This window comes from Callorhinus ursinus, unplaced genomic scaffold (genome assembly GCF_003265705.2).
Source record: "Callorhinus ursinus isolate GAN/ISIS: 27379988/994484 unplaced genomic scaffold, GSC_fseal_2.0 scaffold74, whole genome shotgun sequence".
Taxonomy (NCBI): domain Eukaryota; kingdom Metazoa; phylum Chordata; class Mammalia; order Carnivora; family Otariidae; genus Callorhinus; species Callorhinus ursinus.
The window spans coordinates 1,104,116-1,119,392 of NW_027397136.1; the positions used below are offsets into that span (position 1 = coordinate 1,104,116).

Consider the following 15,277-nt stretch of genomic DNA (forward strand, 5'->3'; position numbering starts at 1 on the left):
GGCTGTGTCCTGAAGGAGGGTCAGCCCTGCATATCAAGCCAAGGGTAGTGACCTGAGTTCTTTCATCAGAGTAATAGTTGAAGTTCTCCCACATGCCAGCCCTTGGTTGTTGGCAAGGATCCCCATCGCTGCAGTGGCAGTATCCACTGAAATGTTGCCATGCCATGACAGTGGTCTCTCCTGGTCAGGGCACATTGCTTGTATATATACCATGCAGTTCTAGTACATTGGGCTCACACCTACTATGTAGCTCTCAGACCTGTACATCATTCATGGGTCAGATGAAGACCTATTTGGGTCCTGATTTTGAGGGTGCATTATGAGGGGTAGAACAACATTCAGGATGCATCCTAGCACTGTCACTTCTGGATCTTCTGATGCTGGATCATGATCTCATGCCCAGAGCAGCATGGTGACATGCCTTCAGTGTCCTGACTCCTTATAAACTGCAAGTCCTCCAGGTGAGATGATCTGCCTGCATATTTCAGTGGCTCAGGGGGGTGTCCTTATTAGACAAGTGCAGAACTGCTCTTAAATTTGAGGTATAAGTTTGCTCTTTGGTTTCACCACAGCTCCTACCAGATAAGGAATTCCTTTGATGATCCAACCCTGGGTCTTCTTGGCTCCTGAGCACTCTGTCATCCCCATTGTGATGGCCCTGGAATTTCTGTAGATTATAACCTCCTCCTGGCTACTGTTTCAGAGACCACGGGCTTATTGTCTGAGCCCTCCATTTGTCAGTACACACTACTATCATAGTCCCGGGTCTTGGGGATCTCGTTTATTTCTGGGGCAATGTGTGGCATGATTTTATTCAATTCAAACTCGGGCAGTGTGAAATACATCATCTTAAACACCTCTCTTGGCCCAAGTGGGTTATTACTTGTTACTTGCTTATTCAGCAACCCAGGCCCTAGGGGTGCCACAGAGAACGGAACAAAGTCCTAATGTGAACTAGTGTTACAAACCGTCTGTTGCTTTGTCTTTGATGAGTGTTAACCTCCTTTGATGAGTGGGGCCGCTGAGGGTTTCCAGGGTGGTTTCCTTACCACACACAGAGTGAGCCTCTGCACTCACAATGCAAACTCATGCCACCTGCCTCAGCTTCCAACAGTGTTCACCTCTGTCTCTTTCAACTGGTCTGCTCCTGTGGCAGTCGCTCCTTACTTTGCTTAGGCTCATGCACTCTGGCCTCTGGAATGAGGGAGTGAGGAGCTATCCTGACATCCTTACTCGGATCAAACACCTGTTCCTGAGATGATGGACGTCACCTGGAACACCTGAGTTCTCATACCTGGAGCTCACGGGACATTGCTTCCTCACTCTCAGTGCATGTTATTAGTACCTGGATGTGGGTTTCCCATCTCCTGGCTGTCCTGGGGCTAAGGCCTTACTCCTAGCAGCACACACATCCTTGCTTTTGCAAGTCTTTGCTGGGGGCCCTTGGGATGCTAATGGACCCCTCCCACCTTTCTCTTTTTCTTTTTTTTTTTTTCCTCTTTTTCATAAAAAACATGTTGTTGCAGTTGGCCGCAGGTGTAGGGTTTGACTCACAGTCTCTATTTCCTCCTACTACTCATCATCAGTTTCACTACTGAGCAGTCCCTTTTCTTAGAGCTGGACTGGAAACTCCCCATTCCTTGCACTTCCCTTCTAAATTCCTTCCACGCTCACCTGTCCCTCCTTCCCTAGTTGTCAGCACTGGATCAGTCAGAGCTAGGAAGGTGGAATCCAGTTAAAGATTGGATTGAGAGAGGGCTGGGCAGTTCCACGGAAAAGCCCCTTTTAAATTTAGAGGCCATCAGCACCAGAAGCTGCCTTCAGTTCCCAGCCCTGGGCTTGTAGGTTGTCCTGATGCCCAGAGAGTGCTACTTGCATTTAGTTCACCCAGGCCAGGGATGCTAACCAATTGACCATTCATGGAAAGCTCCACCCCAAATGTGGAGGGTACCCATGTTGAGATCCCTGCACCTAGCTCCTGCTCTTAATCAGCAAGCAGCACCCCAGGAAATGCTGACTTGAACTACAGCCCCTCCCTGCCCCTGAAAATTCAGCTCATCTAAACCTCTGGGTCTAGTCCAGCCCACAGTGGGATATCCCTACAGAGTCTACAGCTGAAGGCCTGAAAAGGTAACAGGGTGTGGGAGCCTTTGCTTACCTTGAACTTATCTTGTTCCTGTCTTGAACCACTGGTCTTTCAGACAAAATCCTGCCAACATCTGCCACATGGGATCTGCCGGCCACCAAGTCTGGCTGGCTTTGATGAGAACGACGTGGTTGTTTTCGCTTCATTTTATTGTGAAACCAGCACCTAGGCTGTGCAAAGGCCATTTGTGAGGCCAGGGCTGGCAGTGCTGAGGTTGCTCTGGCTCTCTGTGCCTTCCTTGATCATCGTGGAGGCACTCCAGAAAGTCTATGGTCCTAGCAGCCTCAGGAAGAAAAGGATCTGCCAGGCCAGGGCCTCTTAAATTCTCTACCCCGCTGGTTTCTGTGGCTCTCCTTCTACCTCCTTGACCATTCCATCTTTTTTCCTCTGTGACCTTCTCTCCCAGGCTCTGTCTCCGTCCAGAGCTGGGCCACCACTGGGGAAGGTGGTAGGAAGAAGTTAGGGACCCAGGTGTCAGAGGGTGGCATGAGTCCTGAGCATCCAGAAATTAGCAAATGGGGGGAGGGAGGAATGAGGGCCAACTGTATGTATGAAATTGCTGGTATTTGATCATTTTTGACCTATACAATCAGCAATTTCATCTGGCTCAAACTACAACTTCAGAAATTGCTTCAGTAAGGCCCGTGTCCACCTATACTTTAAACAAGGCTATTAGAAGCTTAGATAGCTTACACAAAGGTAAGTAGAAATAATTAAATCAGAAAAGGTACCTCTTTACAATAGCACCTCTGCAGTTCCAGAAGGTAGTAAAGTGCTGGAGTCTTACATGAAATCACATATAGCCAGGAAGTAGCTCTTTTCCTGCTGAAAAGCTTGTGGCTGACCTAAACGCCCACCTCACTATAGAGGAGAATGGATCAGGGCAGCAGATCTCCGTGTCTCTGAGCCTGGGATGCCTGTCCGGGGTAATTTTTCAGAGTAGGCCCTGAAGTTCCATCATTCTATGGGTCAGCACAGTAGGCAGTGAGGAAAAACATCAGCTGGGATTTTAGAAAGAGTCGGTAAAGACTTGGTACTTCCGGGGTAGCCCAGACAATTCTTTGCAAACACAAAGTCTTCTTATAAGGAAGTCTGTGATGGATGCTGAGATGAGCTGCTTACTATCTGTGGGTTCGTAGCCAAGTAAAATTCTCTCAGCCTCAGTTTCTTCTTCTGTACATGGGGATGGTAATTCCTACCCATTGAGACTGTATTAGTCCACTAGAGCTGCTATAACCAATACCACTGGGTGGCTGAAACAACAGAAATTTATTTTCTCACAGTTCTTGAGGCCAGACGTCCAAGATCAAGATGTTGGCTGGGTTGGTTTCTGATGAGGCCTCTCTTCCTGGCTGGTCTTCTTGCTGTGTCCTCACATGGCCTCATCTCTGTGAGGGTGCAGAGAGAGAGAGAGAGAGATCGTTGGTGTCTCTTCCTCTCCTTATAAGGATACCAGTCCTATCAGTTTAAGATCTCATCCTTATGACCTTATTTAACCTTTATTACCTTCTTATGGGCCCCTATCCAAAAACAGTCACACTGGGGATTAGAATGTCAACATATGAATTTGGGTGGGGGACACAACTCAGTCCGGAACAGACTGTTTTGTGAGTGGCGGAGCATAGATGCATAGATTATGCTCTGAAAATGGTAGCTCTTTTGATGTGGGTCATAGAAGAGGTCAAGCAGGTTCCAGTGAATCTGGCTGCTGAGTAAAGAAGATCTGAGCAGATTGAGACAAAGATACCCCCAGATCCTTGGTGAAGAAGAAATAAAAGTCAAGACCACACCCCTACACTAGATTACCAATATTCTGCTACACTTCTCTTTATGCTTAAATGGTCTGTTTAATGAATACCTCTGGTTCTTTTCTCTCGACGCCTCCTTCTCCTTCACTTCCTACATTCTGTCAGCCACCAGCCTTCCCTGACTACATTCCCCACTCTCCTATTAGTCCAGGCCTCCACCCTTGATGGATTAGATACTCGCAGTGGCTTCCTCTATTCTTTTGCTGCTCTTCTGTGCCACCGACTTTCACACCCAAACCGGCTGTTAGTGTAAAGTGTATACTAGGTCACGACAGCTCTCTACTTGAAATATTTTGATGACTTCCTATTATTTTTTGGATAAACCCAAACTTTATGCCAGGCCTCCAGGGGCCTTCATTGTATCTTCTGGCTCTTAGCCGGCTCTCTAGCCTCATTGCCTACCAACCCCATTTTCTCATTCTCTGGCCCAGATGCCTCTGGGTTACTGCCCAAGCTGCTCTGCCTGTCCACACTTGTCTGCTCCCCACACCCTCGTACTAGACTCATTTTTCAGATCTCAAGTTCAAAGTGATACAACCCAGAAAGCCTTTATTAGAAGATTAGGCTGGGTACCTAGCCCGTGGGCTCATATTCTTTCTGTCCTGACAGCTATCTCCCCATGTTGAAATCTCCTTAGCTGTTTCTATCTCTCCCTTCAAGCTGTAAGTTCTGGGAGGTGGCTGAACATGTAGATGGTCTTATTTATTGTTGCACTCCCAGCACCTAGCATAGCATCTGGCACATAGTATGTGCTCAGTAAATACTAGTTGAATTAACTAATTATCTTTTATTTTTTATTTTTTTTTAAAGATTTTATTTATTTATTTGACAGGGAGAGACACAGCGAGAGAGGGAACACAAGCAGGGGGAGTGGGAGAGGGAGAGGCAGGCTTCCCACTGAAGCAGGGAGCCTGATGTGGGGCTCGATCCCAGGACCCTGGGACCATGACCTGAGCCAAAGGCAGATGCTTAATGACTGAGCCACCCAGGCGCCCCTAACTAATTATCTTTTAAAAACCATTTTTGATATTTATATACCTATGTTCATAGCAGTATTATTCACAAAAGCCAAAAGGTAGAAACAACCCCACTGTTCACTGATGGATGAATGGATAAGCAAAATGTGTATAGCCATACAATGGAATATTATTCGGCCTTAAAATAGAAAGAAATTCTGGCACATACTACAACATGGATGAAACTTGAGGACATTATGCTAAGTGAAATAATCCAGGAACAAAAGGACAAATATGGTTTGATTCTCTTATATGAGGTCCCTGGAGTAGTCAAATTTATAGAGACAGAAAGTAGAATGGTAGTTGCCAAGGAGTCAGGGGAGAGAGGAAAGAGGATTTAGTGTTAAATGGGTACGGAGTTTCGGTCTGGAAGATAAAAAATTTCTGGAGATGGTTGGTGGTGACGGTTTTGGAAATAGCATTGTAAATGTATTTAATGCCATTAAACTGCACACTTAAAAATGGTTGAAATGGTAAATTTTATGTTATGTACATTTTGCCATAATGAAAAAAGCACTAAAAATTATTTTTATAAAATTTCAAATGAGAAAAATAAAATCTCCAAGTAATGCTGGAGAAAGAGAGAGAGAGAGAGAGAGATCTATGAATCAGGAGGGGCCCCTGCTGGAGTCAAATTCAGGAGCCTATAGTGGGTAGACCAGGTTTGCAGCCCTCATAAATGGTCCCTGCATAGCCAGGCTCACGGTCTCTGGATGTGCCTCAGGTTATCCTCTGGCCTGCTCAAGACTGCTGCTGCTCATTTCTTTGTTCATTCTAACTGAGATGATTAACATGAACACTCAAGGTTTTATATACCACTATCCTTAGAGTCTATTCCACCAGGCAGGGTACCTTAAAAGAGGTTTCTTTGCAACTCTGGGAAAGAAACATTATTCAAGCACTCAGTGGCAGACTGTTCTCCAAAGAGGACCACAACTGTTATCTCCCATCTTGCATTATTTCTGCAATGAGACCCTCTTGTCAGGAGACGGGGTCTATTTCTCTCTCCTTGAATCCAAGACGGCAGAAGTGACATTGTGTGGTTTTGAGGCTAGCCTCCAAGCTGCAGTGTTATTTCTGCTATTTTGCTGTCTGGAAGAGCCAGCTGCCATGAGGTAAGGAAGTTAGAGATAAAATACTGAGTGATGAGGTAGCTGGCATGTGCAATGAAAGAGGCCATGTTGGGGAGCTGAACATGTGTTATGTGAGTGAAGCTTCTTGGACCTTCCAGCTCAGCCTCACCGCCATTCAACCACAACTTCATGGACACCCCAGCTGACCCCAGCTGGAACAGAAGAACCAGCCAACCAGGCCCTGCCCAGACATTTGACCCACAGAACTTTCAGAAATAAATAAGCCATTGCTGTTTTAGGTTACTGAATTTTGAAATGGTTTGATTTGCATCAAGAGACAACCAAAACCCCATCTTCTACCAAATTAAAAACCAGAACATATAATTGTATTAAGAGCATTCTAGTATATCCACTCCAGTTTGTATTCATTGTAATAATATTAAAATAAATCAAAAAGAAAGAAATCCACCTACAAATCCACCATTCCAATGCTTTCTCTATTTCCACTTATCTGTACACTGCTTATTAGTTCATGATAGGCATACATAGTGAAACAATGTGGTGTTTATTGAGGACATAACGTTTTGCAGCTTTTCCCTCTCTTAGCATTGTATTTTTCATTCATACATTCAACAAGCATTTATTGAGATCTATGTTTATGTCAGGCACTGAGGATTTAGAGCTAAATGACTACATACTTTTTTCCCCATATTTTTAGTAATTTACATAATAATTCCTGTGAAATTGCTCTTTGAATCAAACCAAATTGATCCAGGTGTTTCTTTTCTTGTCTATTTATACTTTTAGCTCTGAAGAATTTGTGGTAATTTACAATATGACCTATAGTATAAACCATAAAATTAAAATTAAAATTATCAGGAAAGGAAAATAAATATGCCATGAACCTAGTCTAATAGAATTACTGTAATTGTACATGTAGCTCTGAGATTTCAGGCAAGGAAAAAGAAAACAGTGAAGCAATCATTCTCATTGCTTGATTTAAAGCAAGTTCATCATTCTTCTAATGGGGATGGAGATCCTGACTTCCCCACTCAGGAGGGGCTGACAGTGGGTCAGAGGTGAGGAGGTGGAGATGCATAGGTAGAGGAGGGCCAGCCCTTTCCAGGAACTTGGCTGGGAGGAAAGTAGAGAGTGTTGAACCTAGGTAGGGGCAATGGGATGTTGGTGGGAAAATTCTGTAGAGAGGCAGAAATCGAGGATTCAGGGGAGAGAGGGTCTGACTCATGGGTAGGGTCTCTTGGAAGGTCCAGAGATGGTATCTGGGACTCATGTGGAAAATGAGGGAGTTTCCTGGCTGGCAATTTCTGGGTTTTTTTTTTTTTTTTCAATTTAAGTGACATGAGAGTTTAGGAGAGTGGTGTTGGGGGTTTGAGAAGAATGGGAAAGATATCAGATACTCCTTGTTGAATCTGCTGATAGACTATTGGGGATCTGAATCCAGGAAGAGACAGAAGGCAAAGGACAGATCATGACATGAATATCACCAGCGCCCTGGATCCTGGCCCCATACAAACTCTCCCTTCTACACTATAGGAGACTTGACCTGAAGGTTCTTCTACACCTGCTTTTCTGAGAGTGATGATTCGTAGAGGCTGTGAAGACAGGCAGGTGGCATAGCCAATGGGGCAGCTAGCTGGGAGATTCTAAAGAGTTGGCCAGGAAGGAAAGGGTTCCCGTTGAGCACCAGGTTTTACATGGGAGAGGACAGAAGAAACAGGGCTTCAGAGCTGTGGCAGCAGAAGCAGGGACCAACCACCTGGATGGATGGTCCAGACAGGCTCCCCTCCTCCAGCTGCTGCAGTGAGAACCTGTGTTTTTAGTCCCCACTCAACACATGTTACTGGAGATCTGATGTTTTAATTTTGAGCTGACTGGGATTTGGCTACCAAGCTGTCTCCAAAGGAAGAAGAGCAAAGATCTGTGGGCCTGGATACCAACTGTTTTGTGTCCCGTGAGAGTTGGCAGGTGAGAGTTCGGGGACCCACCACGGCCTTCCTCCTTTCTTCCCTGACACCTCTGGGCCATGCACTTGTGAAGCAGGTGAAGTCCAAAGTTCAGGCTGTCGAGTTAGACACTCTGGTTTCTAATCCTGGCACCTCTGTGCACTTGGCTGTGTAATAATCATGAAGGAGTTCCTTAAGCATTCTAAATCTCAGCTTTCTTGTCTGGAAATTGAGAATATTTATCTCATACGGTTGTTCTAAGGAATAAATGAGATAATGAACTGCATAACTGTCCACTTAAAGCAGAGTGCCTAGCACATAGTTGAGTGCCCAGTATATGCATTGTTCCTCCACTGTCCCATCTACCCCTTTGGCTCTTCTCCTCGATCAGCCACTGCCCTTGGTAGGCTGACTGGGTAGTCCTGTATCCATCAGCTTACTCTGGAGCCTGCCTCTCATGATTCCTATGTATGGGCTGTTTGAATGATACTGAATGAATGACGTGACCTGATACTTGGGAGTAATTTAGAAATATTGCTGAGTCTCAGGCACCTTTGAAGGAGACTTTTCAGCATTAGCTGTGACAATTTTTCAATAAAAACCCTAAGCATCTTAAAATGTTTGTTTATTTATCTAGAGAAGGGGAGATAGAGAGAGTGAGAGAGTGAGTGTGGGAGAGGGGCAGAAGGAGGGAGAGAAAGAGAATCCCAAGCAGGTTCTGCCCCCAGTGCAGAGCCTGACACCCTGCTCGATCTCATGACCCTGAGATCATGACCTGAGCCGAAATCAAGGGTTAGACATTTAACCGACTGAGTCATCCAGGTGCCCACAAAGCATTTAAAAAGCCCTCAGAAAATAACAAGTGTTGGCAAGGATGTGGGAAACCTGGAACACTTATGTATTGCTAGTAGGTATGTAGATGGCACAAGAGCTAAGAAAAACATTGTGATCATTCATCAAAAAAGTTAAACATAGATTTACTATGTTATGTAGCAATTCTGCTTCTTATTATATATTCACAAGAAGTGATTGTGGAAACTCAAACATATTTGTACACCCATCTTCATAGCTGCTTTATTCACAGCAGCCAAAAACTGGAAATAACCCAAATGTCCATCAATGAATGAATATACAAACATGTAGTATATCCATACGGTGGAATATTATTCAGCCATTAAAAGGAAGGACAACTTGACACACGCTACATGAATGAGACTTGAAGACATTATGCTAAGTGAAATAAGCCAGACACAAAAGGATAAATATGGTATGGTTTCTCTTAGAGGAGGTTCCCAGGATATTCAAACTCAGAGAGACAGAAAGTAGAGTGGTGATTTCCAGGGAGTGGGAAAGGGTGGGGGGCAAAGGGGGGTTACTGTTTAGGGTCAGAGCTTCAGTTTAGGAAGATGAAAAAGTTCTGGGGTGGATGGTGGTGATGGTTGCACAACAGTGCAAATGTGCTTAATGCCACAGAAGTGTACGCTTAAAAATTGTCACAATGGTAGATTTTGTGTTGTGTTAATTTCATCACAATAAAAAAAAGACAAATTTGTTAACTACTCTAAACCTTAAGTTAAATGACTGGTCACTGGTCATGTGCAAGAACATATGTAAGAGAGGACAAGCACCGACAATTACCAAAATAAAACTAATAAAAATATTTACCATGTTTTACCCTTCTGTAAAGGTAATGTATCTAAACCACTGGCCCGGGGCTTGCCATATATAAGCAGTCAATAAGTGGCCAGTGTTTTTATCATCATTACTGCTATTACTTTTTGTATTATTATTTATGTTATTACTGTTTATTATTATTATAATTATTTTAAATAAAGTATGATGGTAGGTACCCTCTGAAGAGTCGTGGATGGAACAGAAGTCATGTGCAAGAAAGGAAAGGAAATATTCTTTCTATTCCTTTTCTCTGTAGTCTTAGGAAATCTCCTGGCAAAGATACAAAGTGTAGAGATTGCCATAGAGCTATTAACAGCCAGACACACCTGGCTGTTAAATTGTTAAATTCATTGATTCGTTCCACCCTTCCTTTGTTCATTTATCAAGTTTCATTAGGTCCTTAGATGTAATCATCTATACTGGATGACATGGGTATTGTAAATGTAGTAAAGTTTGATCCCTGATCTCCAGAAAGCTTATAATCTAGTAGGAGAGGTGAGACATGTAATTGTGGTGCTTTTGGGCATGTCCTGAGTGCACAGCCTTTATCACAGGCTGAAACGTGGAGAGAGGAATAACCACAGCATGGGGGTACAAATACTGCATGTGTGTAAAGATATGAGACTACCTGCTGGTGGTGGATCTAAAACCTGAGCCAATCAATCCCTTGGATGTACTTAGGGTTCTTGGCACCTACTCTCACGTTCTGACCCTGTGTTCTTCTCTTTCCATTCTTGCCTTTCCTGAGGTGCCATGAGGAGTTCTCCTGGTCTCGGCTTCCATGGTCCGTTGAGAGTCTGAAGAGATGGCTGGAGCAGCAGTAGCTGGACTGATCCCTGTGCTACACTCGGTGGCCAGTGACAAGTCCGGCTACTATATCGGGCGGCAGCTGTGGTTTGGCTTCATTGCTGCGTACGGAGTGGTGGTGTACATGGTCCGCATACCCTGGGCCTCCGTCCATGAAGATTTCTGGTGCCACGGCAACATCACTGATCCTTGTTTGATTGAGTGTTTTGAAAAACATTTCAGCAGTCCTGTAGTGGGAACTTGGTACTTCTTTTTCTTCATTTTCTTGGCCCTCTTCTTCCTCATGGAATTCTTCATGGCTCAGATTTGGCACAAGCAGATCAAAGTCAAGTCAGTGGAATCAGTGGCAAGTGAAATTGAGGAGGGCTTCATGGTGGGGATCCAGGAACATGTCCCTTCCCTGAAGAAGTCCATCCTGAACTTCCACCAGGAGAAGATGCTTTTGCTTTTGTACCTTCTTTACTTTCTCCTGCAGGTTGGTGCACAATGCGTGTTTTTATTCCTTCTCATGTGCCAACACCTGCCCCTGGTGAACCAAACCATCATTCACTGCAGCACCGAGAGCCGCCCTGGGCCCTATTTCTGCCTGATCAGGGGTATTATGGAGAAGCAAATGTCCATCTACATTCTCATCACCTTGTCCTTCATGATCATCCTCTTCTGCTCAGGTTTCTTCATATACAGCATCCATCATTACCTGTTAAAAGGGCTTGCCAGTGCTAAGTTTTGGCTTGACTAATTTTGGAAGATTTTATGGAGAGTCTTTCCTCCCTTACACTAGGAAGTTTGTGTTCCTTTAAATATTGTGTCTGCGGCAGGGCTTCCTCCTGCTAACTTTCTTTGCTTTAGTCCTTCATGAAATAAACCTTCGTTGTTCTGTTTCCTTCCTCTACAACCAGGCTCAGATTGTCTGTGGAGTGAGTGGTACACGCTTGATAACATTTCAGAGTTTTCTCAAATGTGCCATCTAATTTGGTCCTCCTCAGAAGCCTGTGGCATTGAGCTTCATTCTTCCAGTATCTTCAAATCAGGAAGAGTTGTCATAGTCTTAGAACTAAGAGCTTTAAAGATTCAGGGGAGATTGGTTGACTTGTGCTCTGGCCTCCCCAGTTTGGGTTGTAAATACAGAGAAGGTAGTTCTTCTCCACAAGGAAATTCTTAGCTGGAATGGCAGAGAGGGTTCCTCAAGCTCCTAGGTGTGGACCCAGTCTGCCACCTTACTTGAGTCTCCAGTGAGGACTGAATCAATCTGGATGAATCCCCCTGGGGAGACAATGAGTATGGCTGAGGTAGGAATGAGGTTTGGTGGAAGCAGTGCACTGGGTTTCCCTGTGTCCAGAATCTTGCCTCACTCCAAGACCTGACCTGTCTATCTTGAGTTATGTTGAAACCCAGCTCAACTCTACACAGAGGTTACTTCTCAACCATACTTTGGGCTCCCTGCTGCGTCCTGTTGTCTGCAAACCCAAAGTGGTTTGACCAGATATGGCTAAAGCTCTTCACATCTGGGGGAGGCAAAGATGGGGATCAGAGTGAATCTGTTACAGAGAAGGTATGGCTAGTTACCTCATCCTGTGCTAGACAGTCACCCCCAGAAGTAATTTGAGTGACCATCCTGTGCCCGAGGCTTAGGCTCCCTCCAGGTACTTGGTGTAAGATGTGGAACAGAGGGCAGTGCCAAGAGCCCCACCTTTTTGGGTAAAGTCTGTCTTGTCCAAGCAAGCATGATGTTCCCAAATAACTTAGTTGAATGTAGTTGGAATTTTCCTGAGGCCGACTGTGGCAGACAGATCTCAAAGTGGCCCCTAATGATTTTCTGCCTCCTGGCATCCATGTCTTTGTATGATCCCTCCTTTATGAATGCAGGCAGGAACTGTGACTTGCTTCTAACCAAAAGATGTTACTCCTGTGATTGTGTCATATTATATATAACTCCATTTAGCAGGTTAGGACAAGACTTTCCCTTGCTGGCTTTGAAGAGGCATGCATGACAAGGAATTGCAGGCAGCCTCTTAGAGCTGAGAGTGGCCCCCAGCTGACTGCCAGCAGAAAATGGGGTCCTCAGTCCTACAACTGCAAAGGAATTAAATTCTGCCCACAACTTGAATGAACTTTGAAGTGTATTCCTCTCCAGTCAAGCCTCCAGATGAGAATGTAGCCCAGCTTACCCCTAGATTGAAGTTTTGTGAAACCATGAGCAGAGGACCCATGCCTGGGCTCCTAACCCACGGAAACTGTGAGATAATATATGCATGCTGTTTTAAGCTGCTCAGTGTGTGGAGATTTGTTACACAGCAATAGAAAACAAACACACTGACTTCAGGGGCCCCACAGTGGTACAAGAGCCAGCAGAGGCTGGGTGGTCTCAGCATGGGTGCATCTGTGGGGGCAGCTTTTCTTCTATCCCAGGAAATAATTCTCCTTTGCTTTCTCCCAGCAACTGTTCTAGTCACAGTTTAAGGGGCTTGTATAAATTTTAGCAGAGAGTGTCAGAGACTGAGGTGACTGCTGCTTCTGTCCCTTCTGCCTAGCCAGCCCTGGGAAGATTCTCACCGTCCTGAATGATCCATCTTGTTCTGCACTGGTCTCAGCAAAGTGGAATCTGAGATCCCAGCACCATTTGTTGCACACACAAATAAATATGTGATCTTGCTGGGCTCACACAGCTCCCGCCAGACACAAAGCTTGGCAGTTGGGGCTCCTAGATGCCACCTTTGACTCTCATCCCAGGCTGGGCACCTTTGTGTACAGCTGTGTGCAGAGGCCTCTGAAGCCCCATTTTGAAGCTTAGCTGAGGTTGTGGGGAGACCACACCTTGTGGGTAAGGTTTTACCCAGCACATACTTGGAGTTGTGTAGAAGACGGGTTACCTTTTAGAACTGTGAAAGGTTTCAGGGGTGAGTCAGAGCCAAGTGTTGCTGTATACCAGTGCCCTGAACAGCGTTTGGTACATAGAAGGGACTCAGTAAATACTTTAAATACTAGACAAATAGAGTATAATCAGGTGCTCTCAGAGAATCTTGATGCTATTTGTAGGGCTTGTGGGTAGTAGTAATCCTATTCACAGGTAGGTTTATTGAGAGTCAAAAGTCAAGGTCTGGTTTATATCACAAGTAAACCTTGCATCTCCCCTTTCCCTGGGCTCATCCCGGTTGCAGGCAATAGTGCCCAGTGGTTGGGTCTGTGCCATCTTGTTTCAGAGAATAGACAGAGGCTGTGCCCGAGGCTTCAGTTTAGCCACAAGGAAGGACAGTCTAGACAGTAATAGGAGTCAGTCAACAGCTATATTTGAGCATGTATTTAACTGGACGAAGATTGTTTCAGGCAGAGGGAAGAGCAAGGGTGGTGTATTGGTCAGGGTTCAATCAGGAAGAGAAACCACACCAATAATTTGAACAGGGGGAGTTTGGTGCAAAATCTTGGTAACTAGTCAGGTGATTAACTACCTAAAGTGATAAAAGAGAACTTTAAGGGATCTGGAAGTAGCAGTTGCAGAAAGCAACTTCTGCCTCCAGGGCTGAGGGAGCATGAACATGGATGGAGGGACTGGATGCTACAGGAACATGTAGCCTGTGGGGATGAAAAAACCTGCCAGAGGGTGACAAGCTTGGGTCAGAGCTAATCTGGAGAAGTAGAGTAATTTGCCAGAGAGTGCAGGTGGAGCCAGTCCATAGGGCTAGTTAGGTGAGTGCTCCCAAGTCTCTCAAATACCAGAGAATTGGCTGCTGCACCAAGAAATAGCACATTGGAAGCAATTCCCTTCCTTCTACTAGTGCTTCCTAGTGTCCTTCCAGTATTACCTATTTTATCTAATGACAAATCCTAACATCAAGCCATCTGGCAAAGGAGAAATGTTTATAGGGTCCAACCCCAGTATCACAAAGCCAAGCAAAAAAAAAAAAAAAAAAGAGAGAGAGAGAGAGAGAGAGAGAGGCAATGCATTGATAACCGGCACAGTCTACATTTTTGGCAACTCAGCTTCCATATGTATCCTCCTCCACACATTTGAACTTCCAAACAACAATGAAACAACTCTGTTCCCACCCAACAAACTGTAGCTGTCCTTTGTACAAGGAAGAAATGCTTACACTTTCTCCAAAATGGAGACACTCAAAATAGACATTATACCCATTGCTGACTGTATTCAATACTTTCAAATTCAGTCACAGTTCCATTGAAAATTTTGTTACCTAATGGTTCAATTATAAAATTAATTTTCAACAACTTGTGTATATAAGATGATAAGGGAAAGAATAAGAGAGAAGAAAATTGTTACAATTTACAAATAAATATATACACAAAAAAATATGCGAAACTAGTACAATCCTTGTAACTGGTCACAAAGTCATAGTTGATATTTCTCCCTTCTTTACTCAATTTTTTCTTTGTCCTGAGCCAGAAATTTAAGTGGTTGGGTGTTCTCATCCTGATAGGGTGACCCAAACTGTCATTTCTGAAGTATCTGACTCTTCAAGAGTCTTGAATTTTTCTTTTGTTTGTCTGTTATAGTTTTCAACTAACCTTTACTATTGGGCATGGGGAGTGTTCTGGGTTCCAGAAAAAGTCTTCTTTGTCCCCCCACTGTGTAGGGACAACTCAATTTCCCATTGACAATTGTGATCAATCACTCCAGCCTATAGAGTAACTCTTTTTTTCCCTTGCCTGTTGGTTCAGCATAAGGAGCCCCAAATAGCCAAGTGGCAGTCTCATCTTCCAAATCAATGGGACCATTGTGTCCTTTGAGAGAAGCATTTCTTCATTGGGATCTAAGACCTCCAAACCAGAAGAG

The 15,277-nt window shown here is 44.5% G+C and overlaps 1 pseudogene; it reads left to right on the forward strand.

The window, feature by feature from the left end:
• Positions 1–2,101: 2,101 nt before the first annotated feature.
• The window catches only part of LOC112808622 (thymocyte nuclear protein 1 pseudogene), a 34,201-nt pseudogene continuing 21,025 nt past the window's right edge, over positions 2,102–15,277 (forward strand).